This window comes from Gopherus evgoodei, chromosome 12 (genome assembly GCF_007399415.2).
Source record: "Gopherus evgoodei ecotype Sinaloan lineage chromosome 12, rGopEvg1_v1.p, whole genome shotgun sequence".
In the NCBI taxonomy this organism is placed as follows: Eukaryota; Metazoa; Chordata; order Testudines; family Testudinidae; genus Gopherus; species Gopherus evgoodei.
In genome coordinates, this window is record NC_044333.1 from 26,679,133 (window position 1) to 26,697,530 (window position 18,398).

Genomic DNA, 18,398 nt, shown 5'->3' on the forward strand with positions numbered 1-18,398 from the left:
TTTTTACTGATTTTTCTTTTTAAATTAAATTATTATATGTACCGATTAACTTTGTTATTGAAAACGTTATTGGGTTTGTATTTAAGCTTTGCATCAGATTCTTGGCTGTTTGGGGCTTTCTCAAAGGATGGTTGCTAGCTTATAAATGTCAGTGGGATAGAATAAAGAGTGACTGGAGTTCTCTGTGCTGTTAACACATTTTCCCTATATGTTTATTGAGTATTGATGCCACATGTAAAGTATGATGAGTAAATAAAAAATTCATAGAACTGTGGAATTTCAGTTACCAATAATGAGGATTTAATATCTAAATTCGTTATTTCATTGGTTCTAAAAATGTAGTGTATGCAAAAGAAATTCAATAGATGCTGGCTTTGAAAAACATTCTCTCCTTCTCTTCTATAATAATAATACTTCTATAATACCATGTCAAGTGATGAGGGTCAGGAAATAAAGCACAGGAAATAAAGCACAATCTGTTATCTGCAAGCCTGTGTGTTTTTCTACAGGTTGGAATTGGTAGAATGGGGTGTTTGTCTCCTTAGCAGTCAGTGAAGTCAACAATCGGCCACGGAGACTCTGACCATGTAATAACTGTATCACCTGACATGGGTCAGGGTTACAAAATATCCATGTCAGATGGCAGGGATCACTGTCCACTGACTCTAGCAGACTTGCCAGGCAAGGACATCAGTTCTCCCCAGACGATGTAATATAATTTGGGTTGGATGTTACTGCCACAGAGGCTGAAACCTAGTGATGGGAGTTGGAGGCATGAATGATTCAATTGTCGTACCAGACATAGTCATGTCCTCTGTGGAGGCAAATTCATGATATAATGAATAGTGCTTCAGGTCTCTTGATATCTAACTCTCTCTAAAATGTATTTTGTGACTGGGTTTAGTGAAATGTGAACTATTTATAAAGATCAAAAGGAGTGGAATGTTGTTGACATCAATGGGGGCTAAGCACTTTTGGCTTTCCAAGCAGCTTTGTAGGAGGGGGAATCATACGTGACAGAAGTTACCATTTTGAGGTTCTTAGTCTACACTACACTATAGTGAATTATACTCTTTTTAACTACAGAGAGATTGAGGGTGACTTCAAATTCTTATGATAATTATTGAAAACTAAACAATTTGTTCTTTTTTCCCCACTTATGTTGCTTCATGTACTGTTACCTTCTCTGTAATATTTACATCTCATACGTTTTCTGACTTAGGGCCTGAGTCTCATTTCATGTACTTGCATCAAGACCACCCTCCTTAAGTAAACGGATATACAACAATGTAAAATTGGTATAAGAATCAGGCTTTAATGCTTCTGGGTAAGAGTCTGATCCCTATACATGCTCTGAATTGTGATTTCATTGGGCCTGTTGAAGAAAGGTGCAACTCAATATGAGTAAAGGTGAAAGGAGTAAGCCATTCAATAGCTTTTCTTATTTTTCAGAATGGGGAAACATTATTTGAAATACTAAGGTCTGCGTGTTTGGGGGGAGGTTGGGTGGCGCAGGTGTTATGTTGTAAGTGACCACTACCATCATCTTATTTTTCACTTTGTCTTTTAATGAAAATGCTCATTAAATATAACATTAAAAAGTGTGTGTGTGTGTGTGTGTGTGTGTGTGTGTGTGTGTGTGTGTGTGTGTGAGGAGTGGCAAATCTGCATCTTCAGTAGCTTTCAGATTTTATCATCTTAGTGCAATCATGATGTAGATCAATAATATTACACTTCATACAAAAGCAGCATTACATAAATGATTCAGGCATGCAACAGACTGCTTATTAATGTCTCTGAACCAAAGAGTATAATTCCCAATGGTGCCAACATTTGGTAAGCAAAGACAACCCTTAGGAGTTTGAGTTTTATAAAAAATGTCTGTTTTGTTGTATTGTTTATAATCGATTGTCTAACCCAAGTAGAGACTAGATAAAAGTTTGAGACTTCTCCGTTTTTATTACGTTTGTATTTTCCCATGCAGCTTGTCTTTCATAGTGACAGAAACAGTTTAAAGCTTATTTAAAAGTCCTGTCATAAATGCCTCAAGATTAAATTTCAATAGATGTTTACAGTATTTGAGGTAATATTACTTCTAATTTTCCTACCATGTTGTATTTTGTTGTTCTTCTTGGCAGTAAAACTGCAGTATAGCTAGGAGACTGATGGTGGGAGTTCTTAATAAAGGGCAGACAGTCCTTCTGCTTTAATCTGGCTCAGCATTTTATTTGTTTTTCCAGCTGTTCATTATCATTCTAAGAACATACAAAGAAAGTCCTAAATGTTGCTCCAAAGAGTATTCTTTTTTTAATGAACTGCCTTGCCTTTTGCAAGGCAACCCCTGATAGAACTGCAGTGCTAAGCTGGGTGGGGAACATATACTCTAATTCTCAGCATCCAGCTAAGGAAGCTAGGAACTGACCTGAAAATTAATTCTTAAAGGCCAGATTTTACTTGGGCTATACAAAGGTGTGTGGTTTTGAGAGAAGGGACCTTCCTATCCCCTAGCCTAGCCTGCATAAGTACCAGGCAGAATTGCAATCTATTTACTCTGGGAATGCAAGGGCTACTTTCTCCCTATTCACTTGGGGTACACGGCAGCCCAAGGGGGGCAGGCAAAAGGACAGGTCATGGCTCTTTCCCCATGTGCGAGCCACAAGGTAGAGCATAATGCATCCCACAAAAAGGATGTTCTCTGTGGGCCCAGGAGCCCTGGGAGGTATTCTGCTTCCCCACACACTCCTAGGACTGTCAACTCCAACCCATCCCCTTCACTGTGGTTTATGCATAAATAGTACAGTTGTGTCCATAATGATGGAAAGTAAATGTGGCTGTTTTCCTCCGTGCCGGGACTGCCTCTGCTCTAGGCTAAAATTTAGAGGTGATGTGAATGCAAGACTTTGTCTACACTATCACTTTTGTCAGTAAAACTTTTGTCAGTCAGGGGTGTGAAAAAATCCCCCCCCTCAACCCATATAAGTTTCACTGGCAAAAGTGCTGGTGTGGACAGTGCTATGTTGGCAGGAGAGGTTACGCAGGAGTGCCGTAAAGTCCATAGAGTAGACATAGCCCTCGTCCAGACTAACCCGCGGCATCGGCGGGTTAAAATCGATTGCTCGGGGATCGATATATCGCGTCTAGTCTGGACGCGGTGTATCGATCCCCGAGCGCGCTTACATCGATTCCGGAACTCCATCAATCCGAACGGAGTTCCGGAATCGACACGGAGAGCTGCGGACATCGATGCAGCGCCGTCCAGACTGGTGAGTACCTCGATTTTAGAAATTCGACTTCAGCTATGTTATTCTCGTAGCTGAAGTTGCGTATCTAAAATCGATTTTAATACCTAGTCTGGACGTGGCCATAGCCCGAGTTACACATCAGTAAATTAGGGTAAAATGGGATCATGTACACACCAACAGGCACTGCAGTGGGAAAAGCAGCCAGGCTTTGAATAAGGAATAACACATAGAGCCTATTAGGATGACCAGATATCCCAATTTTATAGGGACAGTCCCGATTTTTGGGTCTTTTTCTTATATAGGCTCCTATTACCCACAACCCCTGTCCCGATTTTTTACATTTGCTGTCTGGTCACCCTAGAGCCTATCAGCCCATGTCTGGAGCCCCAGTCCTGAAATCTCATGATGATGACATCAGAATCTGTTTTCATTATAAAAAAAATTACATTCTAATCTGCATGCTTGTGAAGGAAACCTAGAAAAAAAAATAACCGGAATGCTGAGTCATCTGCAGACAACCTGAAACAAAAGCTCTGGGACGGGTAAGCCACCTATTCATTCCAATGAGGTATTAATGCCGAAACCTGTTGTTCTTGTCAGGAGCTGCCAATGTGATGTTAGCAGGGAGCTCTTCATGGGGAGCTCTCGCTGCCACCACCCCATCATGGCTCTGCCATCAGATTCAAGCTACCACAAGACAAGGAAAGATGGCCTGGGGAGGGAGAAGGCCCCACTTCTTTAAGACCAGTGACTGTGTGGAGCAATTGTTGTTGTGTAAGGCTTTGTCTACACTACCACTTTTGTCGGTCAGGGTTGTGGAAAAAAACACACACCCCCGACCAATGTAAGTTTCACCGACAAAAGTGCAGGTGTGGACAGTGCTATGTCGGCCAAAACAACATCACAGGGAACCAGCAGTGCACAGATTTGAGAGTATCCAGGAGGAGTTTTCACAGCAACGCCAGATACCTGAACTGCACTTACTCAGCCAGCCAGGTCAAAAGGCTTGAAACTATCACAGGAATTAAGAATTGGGGGCAATGTGGAGGAATTGTGGTATCCTTTCTTGTTGTCTAGGATTATAGTGGATGCAGACAGCAGAAGCTGTGCTGTGGCCTTAGTATTATAGTTTCCAGCTCACCCACAGACACAATGGATTTTGATAGCATTCTAGCATAGTTTGAAGCTTAGCGTGTGCCTAGACAGAAAGAACCTTTGAAGGATTTCTCTTCCACATAAGAGCGCAAAAGGCACATGAAAGTATTGAAGGATATGGTATAGACATGAACTTCAACAGCCAGTCTGTTGCAGTTTTGGTCCTGTGGTGAATGAGGGACATCTCTGTATTATTTAATAAATGTCATGTGCTCCTCAGTTTCCCTGTTTGATTTAACTTAGTGCAATCAGGCAGGATAATACCAAAGGGGGCTGTAAGGAGGAAACAAAGAAGCAATGAAACTATGGCAAAGTATCAGAGAGAATACCAAAGGCTTTTGGGGAAACAATGGATAATTCCTCCAGCCTGGCTCCAACTAGGCTTACAAGGTTTATTCTGCCCAGGCCAAGTCTAGGATCAAAGATCCTAGCCTAGACAGGAAGGGATGGGAGTTGCGCAGCCAGCAGCTGGAGGGGAGTCTACAGAGAGGGACACAGAGATCATGCTGCAGCAGTAGTCTATGTCTCCCAGCCCAGAGATGGAGGAAACTGCACTGAATAGAACTTAGTAAAGTTTGCATGGAAAGATTAAAGTTTAGGTATGCGTACAGGCCCCTATTGATTTTTTTTTTGTCTCTGCCTATGTAATTTGGGGTGAATGAATAAATAATGCTTTGGTTTGAAGAACTTTCTTTTTAGTTCTTTTAATCAGCTGTGGGTCTCAGGCTCTCAGAGAAAGTGGGTTTACAGGTGTCAGATACTGTGGGACTTATTGTGTTAACTTGGTTGGGAAATGGGCTCTGTCACTCAAAGACCCTTCCTTGAGTGGTTACACCATGGGGTTCTACCCTTGAGAGAAGTGCAGGAAGCTAGGCCTGTCACCTGTCGGATCTAAAGTGCAGCTCACCCTCTAACTCTGACAGGCCCTGTAGGAGTCTCTGATTACAGACAGACTGGTGGTGGTCTGAAGAGACAGGAAGGTAAGTGAGCATTTGCTAAGAGATTGTGTGCTGACTTCAGAAAAAGCCATACAACTTGCAAAGCAGTGGAACAGGCAAAATTTCAGGTTTAGGCTTTAAATAAGGAAAAGAGTCAAGAAACCATTCATGAGGTTATTGTGCAGTGGAATATGAAGGATGGAGGGGAAAAACACGAGGCAATTAGGCAGCATAAGAAATGCATCAGAACCTTGCAACAGATAGCCCAGATAGCTGTGCAGGAGGTGTGGATGTGAATATGCACATAGATCAGCCAGCATTTGGACAGTCTCCCTCAAGTGCAACCATTTTTCAGGACAATGCAGGCAACAGTAAACACAGTAGAGTTCAGTGGGAACCCAAAGGTTTTGTTTCATGGGAAAATCTGTGAATTCAATTTTTTTTCCCAATCTGAAATGGAACGCAACCAAAAAAATTTGAAATTGTCCATATAACAAAATTCTGAAAAAAAAATCATTTTAGGTCGATCAAAACATGCTGTTAAATAAAATCAAAATGTTTCATTCCAATTTTGATTTTTTTTACTCACTTTTATTATAACACAAACGTGGCTTCAAATGGAAAACCATAACATCCTGTTCCAAAAAAAGCTGAAATGGAACGTTTCGACCTTATCAGAACACTTATTTCAGTTTTTCTTTTTAGACAAAATGTTGTTGAAATTCATACATTTCAAAAAAAGTTTCATTTTGACAAATCAGCATTTTCCCATGAAAGAACGTTCCATCAGAAAGTTTCCAACCAGGTCTAAAATGTAGTGAAGAAATCCAGTTTTGGCTTCACTGATGGGGAAATGGATGTTATTTCTATGGACCAATTATCAGAGCCCTGGTAGATGGGGAGAGATGATTGTAGCACTGCTAGCTAGGCAGAGTATGGCTAATGGCTGCCCAGATTCCAGTAAATTCAGCTGCACTGAGGCCAAAACAGAGACTGAAAATAAACTTCTGAATTTCAGCCTGAAGTAGACAAAACAAATTTGGAAGCAGCGTGGCATGAAGACAATTCGGAGAGAGAAAAATTTTCTCCATCTCATAAAGGGGATCAGATGGTAGCAGAAAGAAAAGGAACAACATCTTGAATGTATTCCTGTTGTTTCAGAAGGAACAGAGGGATTAGAGATCATCCACCAGACAGACTCCAGCTGTACAGAAGGAGACTCTCCAGTATGAGATGGTGACCATTTAAGCTGCCAGAACTAGCACCACACATTTTGGCGTGCAACAATATGCCAATTCCAGAACAAGGTGCAGTACTACTGTGAAGAAGAGACCAAGTGTGGTGACTTGTAGCATGCTCAGCCAGAGCTTTCACAAAGACAGATGTTTAAGTTTAATTACGTAGGGGTGTATAGAGCAGCTGTCATTGTTGTGTAATGATGTGGCTGCAGAGATCATACAAAAGTCATGCTCCATTTCGGAAGCCAGGGTGATCTGGATGGCAAGGAGCTGTAGTCAGCACGAGGCTCTGGCTGTGTTATGGTCCTTTAATTTTTTTTTTCTTTTTTTAAAAAGAGTTGTTAAATACAAACTCTCTATGCCTAAAAAAGAAACACTACTGGGTTGTGGTAGGCTTGTGTAGAAGGCCAGGTCACTGCCAGCTAAGGGAACAGCGGGGCCAAGGAGGAGGGCAGTGCCATAGGGCCCCATTTGATGTGTGTCTAGGTCCCCGGATTCTTTAATCTCACCCTGACTCAAGCAGCAGGAAGACATATATTAGTCCTGTTTGATTTTAGACCTTGAATGCTTTTCCTTCCTGCCTCCTGACCCGTTAATGTAATTGCCACCTTTTTACATGCATGCTACATTCACTTATGCCCACTTACCAACATGTGACTTATACCACAATCCACATGACTGCTGAATATGGCCCTACGAGGGGGCCAGTGTGTATGTGTTGATTTAGCTGGCATTGTCCAGACCAACAGCTAAATGAATACTTTGGATGATGCTTGGTGTCTAGGTGATCTACAAAGGATTAATATTTTCCAGCAGCAGAGACATCCCAAAAAATATACACATGATTATGCATATATCAGGCCTTGATATGTTTTCATCTAGACAAACTTTATTATGAATTACTAACTTTAACTGGGATAGATTCCAATTTCTCTTCCAAAGCACTCTGGGAATCTGAATTACTTACCATATTCTAGCAGAGTCTGACTACAGAACCTCTTTTCTTGGAGATGCTGACAAGGGAGAGACAGGTTCAGATCCTGTCAATCAGAAGTGAATGACCAGAAGATCCTGTGTTTTCTGGTATATAAACAGCTAAACATGAGTTAACAGTGTGATGCCATTGCAAAAAAAGCAAATGTGATTCTTCCGCTCTACTCTGCGCTGGTCAGGTCTCAGCTGGAGTATTGTGTTCAGTTCTGAGCACCGCATTTCAAGAAAGATTTGGAGAAATTGGAGAGGGTCCAGAGAAGAGCAACAAGAATGATTAAAGGTCTAGAGAACATGACCTATGAAGGAAGGCTAAAGAATTGGGTTTGTTTGGTTTGGAAAAGAGAAGACTGAGAGGGGACATAATAGCAGTTTTCAGGTATCTAAAAGGGTGTCATAAAGAGGAGGGAGAAAACTTGTTTATCTTAGCCTCTAAGGATAGAACAGGAAGCAATGGGCTTAAACTGCAGCAGGGGAGGTTTAGGTTGGACATTAGGAAAAAGTTCCTGTCAGGGTGGTTAAACATAGGAATAAACTGCCTAGGGAGGTTGTGGAATCTCCATCTCTGGAGATATTTAAGAGTAGGTTAGATAAATGTCTATCAGGGATGGTTTAGACAGTATTTGGTCCTGCCATGAGGGCAGGGGACTGGAGTCGATGACCTCTCGAGGTCCCTTCCAGTCCTAGAGTCTATGAATCTATAACATTGTGACTGAGACCATCTGAGTCTTAGTGCAAGAAGGGGCATCTCTCAGAACAGGAGTGCTCCAAACACACTTTCTTCCTAAGGGGTGGGTAGGCTATCCCCACACCTCCCCACTTAACATGGTGACATGACTGTCTCATCGTATTTCTACTCAGCATAAATGGAACGTGGCAGCTGTCCATATACAATCATTTGTGACATTTCCTTCTGTGTTTGTTTCTGCTGCTTTCATTTTTCATGAACATCTCATAGCATTTATAAACAGCCAGGTTATTTATAACGGCTCCTATTCCTGCTAAATTTAGTGTCATAAATAGAAATTATATGTTTATTAAGTGGTGCTCTTGAGTCAATGAGCAGTGTCTTTTCAATTCAAGAATACTCACTGACACAGAACATTACTATGAGAGCAAATGAATTAGTGCGTGAAGGAAGGAGCTAATGAATGATGAATGGTTGAATATTCACTTGTGGTTTGTATTTGTTTCCCATTTAAATTTAGTAAATTGCACCACAGCCCATCCTTCTCTTTGGGCCAGAGTAGGCCTACCCCTTGTACAGGTATGCAATGAGCCTTCCCCTCAACTTGTTAGGCCTGCATAAAGGTCTGGCACAACAGCAGCCCTTGCATTCAAGGGAGCCTTGGTGCTGCTGTCTCTATGCTCTCCTGCTGGGATTGGAAGTAGGCAGAATCTTCCACCACGCCACACCAGTCCACAGAGGTGAGGAAGTTCACAGCAGATCCCAAGGGAAAGAACATCCACACCACAAAGAACACCATAGTATTGAGTGGGTGTCTCAGCACAGTTGTCAAAGGCTGACTGGGTCGAGAGAATTAACTACTCTCTTATGCTTAGAGGCAGTTACCTACTGCAACCATGCCCTTGAAGTATGTGGGGCCATGAGGGAGGCCTGCGCTGTGGATATGCAGAGTTTTTCAGTGCCCAGGAACCTTGAATGGCAGAATATTCACTTGAAAATTTTGATGGCATTTACAAGGGATGCCTCTGTTGGCTCAATCTTATACCCTATGACTCTTTCACACTCAGGTTTACTCCTTAATTACTGTATTTTGGCCCTTATTATTATTAATTACTATATAATATTCAAGCTAATTTAACATAAATGCATCAAACCCTGCTCTGCCTCCTGCAAATACATGTTTATGTGCATATATTATCACAACTAGTTGCTGTACTGTGTTCCCAAATGAAGATGGATTGGAAGCTGGATTGCTTCACCCCACCCTTCATCTTAACTTTAACTTGCCATCCTTTAATAAAGAGCAATTCCCATTTCTAATGCAGCCAGCTCTGTCAGAGCAAGGCTTTCTCATTGCAAGCTGCATGTTGAGACAAGACTGACATGTGGATGTGAAGTGGTAGAAGAAGATGCTGTTCAATAAATATTCTGTTTTGTTCTTTGTTTCTTCAACACTGTAGAAACTAAAGCTTCTCTAAGACAAAACACAGATGGGATGAGTCTAGAAGAAAGCAGAATCAAAACAGCATTCCCTCCCCCTCATATCTTTGATCCTACAGTAGCCCCTCTCGGTGAATATGCCCTGACATGAACTTTGTGGATCCTCTGTTTAGAGGTGGATGTAGCTGGCTGGGTGTGGCTCGGGTATGAGAGAAATTCTGTGGAGCCCTGCTCCATGGTGCCAAAACCCCATGCTGCAGAATAAGGACTGTCTCAAGGGAAGTGGAGTCAAACAGCTAAAGATGAGGAGGACATGTCCCTTCCTGGATTTTGCAATGAATCATGGGATATCCCTATGGTTGGAAGCCCATCTCCTACACAATACTGCCAACCCTACCCCCTTCCCTTGACTAGATAATGCATCAGCAACTTAGAGTTCAAGGCCTAACCATAAGCGCCAACTCTGTGGGTGCTCCACGGAAAAAAATTAGTGGGTGCTTAGTACCCACCAGCAGCCAAACTCGCCTCCTCCCTCCCAGTGCCTCCTGCATGCCTGGATCAGGTGTTCAAGGGATGGGGTGTGGAGTGGGGGAGGGGGCTTGGGAGAAGGGGTGAAGTGGGTGTGAGGCCTGGGGAAGAGTGGGGGTGGGAAAAGGCAGGGCAGAAGTGGGTCCTTGGGGGAAGGGGTGGGGATGGAGCAGGGGCAGGAAGAGGGGGGGCAGGAGCAGGGGCTTGGAGGAAGGGGTGGAGTGGAGGCAGGCCTGGGGCAGAGGGGAGGTTGGATAGAGAGGAAGTCCATGCCTACGGGCCTATCTGTACCCTCCCTGTGGGCTCGTCTGTGTGAGAGCATGGTATTAGTGCTACCAGTTATCACACAGTGATTTTATGCACATCAAACCATTATGATAGTATCAATACAAAACAAAAATCCTTCCTGCAAGCAGAAAATAAACCAAATGTACATGCGCCTCAGACAGTGACTCTGTTTGGCTTGTTGAGTCATGGAATCCCATGTTGACCTCTAGTAGAACCAGCCTGGCAAAATGCTGTCAGTCATGTACTTTATTTTGTGGTTGCTGAAAAGACCACCAATGTGCTAACTGCACTGCAGTCTCCTGAAAACAAATGGTTCTGTTGACCTACTGAGTTGGTAAGCCAACAAGCCAGTGAATTCGGATAGGTCAGGGTGAGGTTATCGTTTTGTTTCAAATAAAAATGACTTTTCTAAAACAACAAACACGACAGAAACAACTCCTAACTCCTTGCAATCATCTATTTGTCTTGTGATTCCAAAGAAAATTGCACAATTGATATTCTGCTACACTGCACCATTGCTGCCTGATGCTCTCCTTTATGTTATGCTGCAATTTATTGCTTCTGCATACATTTATTTTTCTGCTGCACATTTCCTCATCTTTTGAATTATCAACACTGTATCTGTTTCCTTAAGCAAAGACATTTTTTATTAATATTACATGGGTTGTATTAAAAAAGGAAAACAGAATTAAAACTGAAAAGAACACATTTATAATGTAGACAAGGATTCCTTCCCCTGCCCCCGATATTTTCATTGTTTTTCATTAGGGACTGTTAGTGTTTTATTTCGTCCACAATAACCTCTGTAGTAGTTTTAGTTTGTCATGAAATACAATATCTGTTCTGATTTTTTTTCTTACTGTGGTTTATATTCCCCAAAACCTGTGAACACCAGCTAACATTTCTTAGATTTTTTTTTAGTTTTGTTTTATCCCAATGACGTCTTTTCCCAGACTGCAGAGGTAAAGGGGTTTTAACCTGCTTCTCTAATTTATTCATTTCCATCACCAGATCAGCCTTATATCCTTTCCTTTAGCTTTCAAGTTCTGTAGTGTGTTTGCAAAAAGAGATGAGTACTTTGCATATGCTCTTGTCAGCAATCCTAGTTTGGAGAGAAAACGTCTGGAGCCCAGCCAAAACTTGTGTGTAGAGCCCTGCGTGAATACAATTTTTTTATCTGCATCTGATCTGCGATCCACAAAAATGGTCTACGGACAGCTGCAGAGTTGCAAGGTTCTACTTGTGGGAATTGGGCTCAGCAACTAACCTTCCTTTCTTTTATTAGAGTAATGAGTCCACCCTTTGTTTTTCATTGACTACCTCCTTTTGCGTACTTCCATCCATAAACCCCTTCCTATCCAGAATTAGAATTTTCTGGAGCAATGTAAACTTTACTAATCCAAAACAACTAGCTCACTAACAAGTTTATGATGCGAATTTCATCCCGTTGGCACTAACCCATTAGTCCCAAGAAGCAGAAATGCATCCTAGTGCTCCGGCCACTGAGCCAACAATTTCAGCCGAAGAGGAAGAGAGAGAACAATATTTGTCTTCCCCTGCTAAGTGCAAATAAGAAAGTTTTGTCTCCTTTTGCAGTCTTGCTGCCCTGAGTCAGTGCAATAATTTACATTTTAGTGACACACAAAAATCTTGATAACATAGCTGATTACTACAAACAGTTCTGACATTTCTCCCTTATGAAAAAATCCCTAGAATGGCTGTTTGTTCACAGTAAATGCAAAAGGCTAGATTTTCAGAAGTCTTCTGCACCCAGATTTTCAAAAGAGCTCAGTTTCTATTTAGGTGCTTAAATGAAGTGGTCAGATTTTTAAAAGTGCCCAATAGTCAGTTGAACAATGAGAGCTTCTGGATGTCTAGTTTATTTACACTGCTTACACATGCCACTCAGTACATATGCACCTTTGTTCCCTTCCCCTCCATTCTGCAAGCAGCAGAACAGGCAGGGAATGTTTGATCCAGGATTTTGCTTCCCTTTGAGATAGATTCATGTTTTTCAATTATAATCTGTATTTACTAGTTCTGATGAATTGCTATTGCTCATGATCATGACCAGTGCTAGCATTGGCTAGTCTCTCACACACAGTTTTTTTTCAAGGTGGTCCATATCTTATCCTACCTTGCTTTTTAACTACTGCTTTCTCTCTGAAGCAGAGACTAGCAGTTCTGAACATTTCTCTGTGTCCATATCACTACCTTACCAGAACTCTTCCACATGAGACTCAACTGAAACCACATAAAAAATTTCAGTCATGACCTAAGGCAAATCTGAATGCAGGTTTTCCAGGAAACCTTTGTGTCCCTGTGGTGGGGCAACTGCCCCACCCCCATGTGAGAGGGGGCTAGAGTAGGCCAGAGAGGCTGTTCAGGCCGGTAGCCAATCAGGAAAGGGCTGTGATTGGAGACAGCCAATCAGGGCTCAGCTGGGCCATATATAAAGGCTGCCCAGAATGGCACCAAGCAGTCTCTCCTAAGCTTCCAGAGGGGAAGGTTAGTCTCCTGAGCTAGGAGAGCAGCACTTTGGACAGGCTTGTGGGAGCAGAAGGGAACTCCACTCTGGTACCTGCCAGGCTGCAGGCCCTGAGGTAAGGGCCTAGCTGGTGGCAAAGGGGTTGATGGGGAAGTGGCCCAGGGACAGAGGTGCACAAGGGGAGAGAAAGAGGGTAGAAAGGCTGCCACCAAAGGGTTTCTGGGTTGGGTCCTAGTGTAGAGGATGGGCCTGGGTCCCCTGCCTTCCCCTTTGCATGAACACCCAGCCAGTGGATGTGGTGACAGTGGACTGCACTAGACCTCTGACACTAGGGGTTAGACTTTGGGGTGTGGTTGACCACAGTGGCTGGGGCACAGAAGGACTGCTGATAACTAGACCCCTGGAAGGGGGTGAGATTGGAACAGTGGGCACTGCTAGAGGGTAGTGTCCTGAAGAGGAGACTGCTGAGTGGGAAGCAATGTGGGTCCAGACAACAACAAAGGAGCAGAGGATGGATGGGACACTACCAGCAGTGGGTGCCCCACCATGGCCTGACCTAATTCTTGGAGATAACCATTTTAACCATCGTGGTGTGTCCCAACCCTGTCACAGTCCCCTAGCCCCTTTGTATTTTTTACATTTGCTCTCCTAGTCATTTTTCATCTTGTCTCCAAATACCTTGTGTGTTGTGTTTCCTAGGGCTATGCTGTATGCAACTCCCAAGAGGCTAGATGTAAGAAACTTCAAGGGCCTCCCTACTTTGTTTGTAATTGCAAGGTAAGACAACAAAAGTGCCCAAACTTGAAAATACTCTTGTGTAGAGCTGTATGTTGTGCCAAAAAAGTTGTGATCCCAGGAGCTGTCAGTGGCTTGCAAGGTTCACTGAAGAGTATGGTGAAAGCACAGGGTTAGGAGTTTCTGATCTGTATGAAGCCACTCATTTCCTCTGACTTTAGACAAGGTACTTATGCCTCAGTTCAGGAGAGCACGTAAGCCTACAGAGAGACATTAAACTCCTGTTGTTGAATTCAACACTAACAATGACATTGAGGAAGTTGGAAATATGGTAAAACAGTTAAAATGCAAGCATAATTACAGTTTCTATTTTAAAAGGGTGGCAAAGAGAAGAATAGGGAAAAACACAGGTTTAAATTGTTACAAGTCAGCACTGTTTTGCTAAAAGGTGGTATTTTCAAAGGAATTTATGGTTAACTCTTGAACAAAGATTATACATCTGATTTCCTGTAACAGCAAGGGAAATATTAGCTTATTTTCTTAACTGGAACAAATCCATGCATTGCTTTTCAGGGCAGTTTCTCTTGAGTACATGGAATACAAAGGCTTTTGTTCAGACTTAGTAGTAGTTATACTTGTTGCATGTGAAGATTTAACAGCAGAAAATTGCCATAGAATAAAATTCAAAAAAGAGCCTACTTGTTCATAGAGGGATTCAGACTGATTGATACAGGAAGCTAGAGAAAGTATATTCATAGTAAAACGCACTTAAATTTACATTCTGTCTCAACAGGCCAAATTTCATGGTAGTTGTATAGATTAAATTAAAACCTTGTACTTAGTGCTAAAACTACACTACTCCATAGTATGCTAGGGTAGGAGATCCTTTACCTCACTTAAAGGAGAGAGAACTGTTATATTGTGAAGTCCAGTTGAGCTGCAAGGATTTCTGACCCTGCAAGATGGAAGGAAGTGTGCGTCTTATTTATTAAAACAAACTTCCTATAGAATGGGTGGGATTGTTCTGCTCCCTGAATATATCTGACCATATCTGGGTATCCACTGAACAGTTTGAGCCCTCTTAATCCTCCAGAATGGAGTTATATGCTGGAATAAATCTATACAATCCCCTGCCTTAAGTCTGCTCTGACTTTAGATAGACACTTTGAAAGATGAATTTGGGGACTCAACCTTTCTCCATCCTACTACTGATAATTTCCCAGATCCTTCCCTACCTATTTTGGAAACCCTCCAAGCTTCCCAGTGACAAATTTCCTGATTCCCTTCCAGGCAAACAAAGCCCAGCATCTATTACGGGCAAGCTACTTTAGCCACCCCAGCTGCCTAACCCTTCCATAACACCTCAAAGAACATGGTGCTATGTGGGCTACTACAATCTATGCCATTATTCAAAAGGGGTCTGCTGAAATCTGGGCTCAGTCTTGCCCCTAAAGAATACACAATACAGAGAGACTGCAGCTCTGCCATTCACTTTCATGTATACAACAAGAGAATCCTGGCCAAGCAGCTGGTATGTTCCCTACTGAAATGCATCAGTGATGGGCACCTTCTAAATACTATGGCCTGATTCTCCACTGATTTAAATGGTGTTACACTAAGGTAAAACAAGTGTAACGGTGGAGAATCAGGCCCCATGTCACTTTCTATCTAAACAGTGAGTGTGTGTGCCCACACTGTCACCCATGCCTTCCCTCTCCTCTAATCTCCTTCACAACTTTTATGAAATATAATATCTCAGACTTTTAGAGGAGCAAGCTGTAATAATATTAGGGACCATGCAACAGCAGTTTTAAACTCATTTTTCATGGTAATCACAGCTCAGTGAAACATTGAAAGTGAAACCAATCCACTGAATCAAACTGAAATGAACGACTAAACTTTTTTAGTAAAAGCAAACCAAAGGCAACAGCTTTTTAACCTCTCAGGATTTGGCCAGGGGAGAGCTAAGTTCTTGGTTCAATCCTTATTCAAGCAAAGCTTCCACTTATCTTAGTGAGTGTTTTGTCTGAGTAAGATCTTTGGGATGTGATCCTGCAAGTTGAGGCTCAATGCCTTCCTCAGCCAGAAGCTTCCATGGAAGCTGAGGATCCTCATCCCCTTTCAGGATTGGGCCTTGAGCCCCAGCATATGCTATCCCAGGCCAATGACTCCTCTGTACTTTCATTATTACATCACTCTTTTCCTTCTGCCTGTCTCTCACAAGCACTTCAACCAAAGCATAAATGTATATTCTGCCCTTCTTAGTGATGTCCTGGGGTGCCTTGCACAAAAGAATGAGGGTACAATGTGACCTTTAGTCTCTTGGTAAAGGGCATTTATCCGTTTCATGACTGTTAATGCTAGCTACATGTGACAGGGCATTTGGGTAGCTTAAGAGGGGATCTGGGTAGTTATGCTTCCATAGATGCACCTGAGAACTAGATGCTGATTGCCAAAGACTAATGACTGAGAGCAGGAAGAGTTTCAGCTGCACCAAGTTAACAACTTATCAAGGCACAAGGAAACTTTATAAAGGTAGAGCAGAAGCCTAACCAACTGAGTGGGGATGTAGAGTGAGAGTACTGTCTCAGTATTGGCTCTGCAGATAGTGGTAGATTGGCTTTTTTTTGCTCTGGTTCTTCCCCTAAAGTTATGTAGGGAAAGAAGAAATACATTAATCATCATCTTTCCCTGACAGACTGGAAGACCTATCTTTAATTGTAAAGTGACCCAGCTGTTGAGACCCTTTGAGAACTGGCAAACAGACAGCAGTAAAACACGAGTTAACAGTCAAGGGGAGGTAACTGTGACTTAATAACAAAAGTACTCACTACACATCCCTTCATTTTGGTTCTGTAGTAGGTCAGGGCCTTGCCGTTTTCTATAGATAACAGCTTTTTGCAAAATTGTGTCTTAATAAAATGTACAGTGGCAAGTACTAATCATAGTTTTGTCATGACAACAAAACTGGGAAGTCAGTGCCTGGTCTGCCCTTTTGGAGTGTAGGGAAGTGTGGGAGGTGATAGTAAGCCCCATCTGACTCAAGGAGCGGTGATTCTCAATGTCCATGGAGAAGAGATTTTTCTTTTTATTAAAATCCCAGCCCAAAAGTGGGCATGTTGCTTTTGAATATGGATATTGGTGGTTTTTAAAAAACATTTACAGTATGGTCTCCTGGTAAGGTGCCATACAACTGTCATCTGCTATTACAGAATGATCAATATGGCATTTTTCCTAATTCAAAAAGCCTTGTATTTGGCTTCCTAGTAGTGATACAAATGGATTTGCAGCTAAGGCTGGAGAGAGCAAATACATCCCATATGTGATAAACACATCCCTATGCTTGCAGCTACTTTCTCAGCACCCACTGGTCATTCATCCTTGTGCCTCCTGTTCATAAAGGGTTATTTTTGATGCTGAACTTATTTTGTTACTTTGCTTCTCTTGAAGTGTCTGTCCCCCTACTCTGAATCCTCTACCTACAGCTGATTGATTCTTTTTTACACTAGCAAGCTCGATTGAGAATGACACACTTGCCCTTCTGGCTAGAAACAGAACCCGAAACAGAACTTTTTTATTTAAACACTTCTTAGTGGCCACCCTCCTCATTTCCCCAATCCAGGTAATTGGGGTTGGTTCCATGTCCTCAGGCAATAGAACAGCTGCTCACTACTGTGAATACAAAATGAGATTAAACCAGACATTGTGGCCTTGATAAAAAAGCAGGGGTACAAACAAAAATTTGGGTGCTTTGCACATATATAAATCATTCATTCATATTCTTATGGGGTGGGGGGGGGGAGGAACAGCATATAGGGCCAAATCTTGAGGTATTGAGCAGCCACACTTCACACTGATGCAAACAGAAACTGTATGTGCTGAGAACACATGATTTGACCCAGGAATACCAGGGTCAAAAAGGCCATTTGCGCTATCTAGTGTGACTGCTTAATATGTAATTCCTGCTAAAATATTGTCTGTGTTATTAGATACATGTAGTAATGGTGCCACATAAACCTCCCTTTGGAATCTCTTCCTCTGCCCAATTTCTCTTATAGCAATTAGGAACTTTCCCTGGTATTTAACTTAAACTCTTCCTTAGCTCTTCTCATTTTTCCTTGCCCTTCCATTTTTGAGGCTTTCACTATTTGCATATTTGAAGTACCATAGCTTTTCCTATTCTAAATGGGTTCCTCTGGTATCAACACATTGTAGTAATTATTGGTAAAGGTATCAGCTCTAATGGACACCACTATATCTGGTTTTATAAAAATAAAAACATTTTCTCTTCTTCTCCCTCTTTTTTTCAGTCACTGACTGAATTGAGAATATTAGGTTTGACACTCTGGGCAGGAGGTGTTTTGTGTTCCCATCCACTCTCACTGGTCTGCTTCAGGGATTGATGTGCTGCCAGTGTTTTAACAAAGGGCTCTCCATAATTTCTTTTTAGCCTGGGATAAATCTTACCATCCCTAAGGGGTGACTGCATAGACAGGAACGAATGGGCTGGGGAATCTATTCATTTGTTTCCCTACTTGAAAGAGAAAAAAGCTTTTGCCTTCTGTGGTTATGGTTTGAGTAAGTACTGGGGAAACAAACTTGTATTAAGTTTATTAGTTGGAAATGTTTATGCTTTGTTCCTGGTAGTTGCACTAAGAATATTGAGTT

At 42.1% G+C, this 18,398-nt stretch overlaps 1 protein-coding gene and 1 long non-coding RNA gene across 3 annotated transcripts in view; one reads left to right on the forward strand and one right to left on the reverse strand.

Moving 5' to 3' along the window:
• LOC115660659 overlaps positions 1 to 13,926 on the forward strand; it is a 79,313-nt gene extending 65,387 nt beyond the window's left edge. The window contains exon 3 of the long non-coding RNA XR_004002872.1: positions 13,695 to 13,926. This is a non-coding gene — a long non-coding RNA (uncharacterized LOC115660659). The remainder of the gene's footprint in view (positions 1 to 13,694) is intronic.
• LOC115660653 (protein BEAN1-like) overlaps positions 1 to 18,398 on the reverse strand; it is a 110,484-nt gene that overhangs the window by 61,658 nt on the left and 30,428 nt on the right. The window lies entirely within an intron of this gene.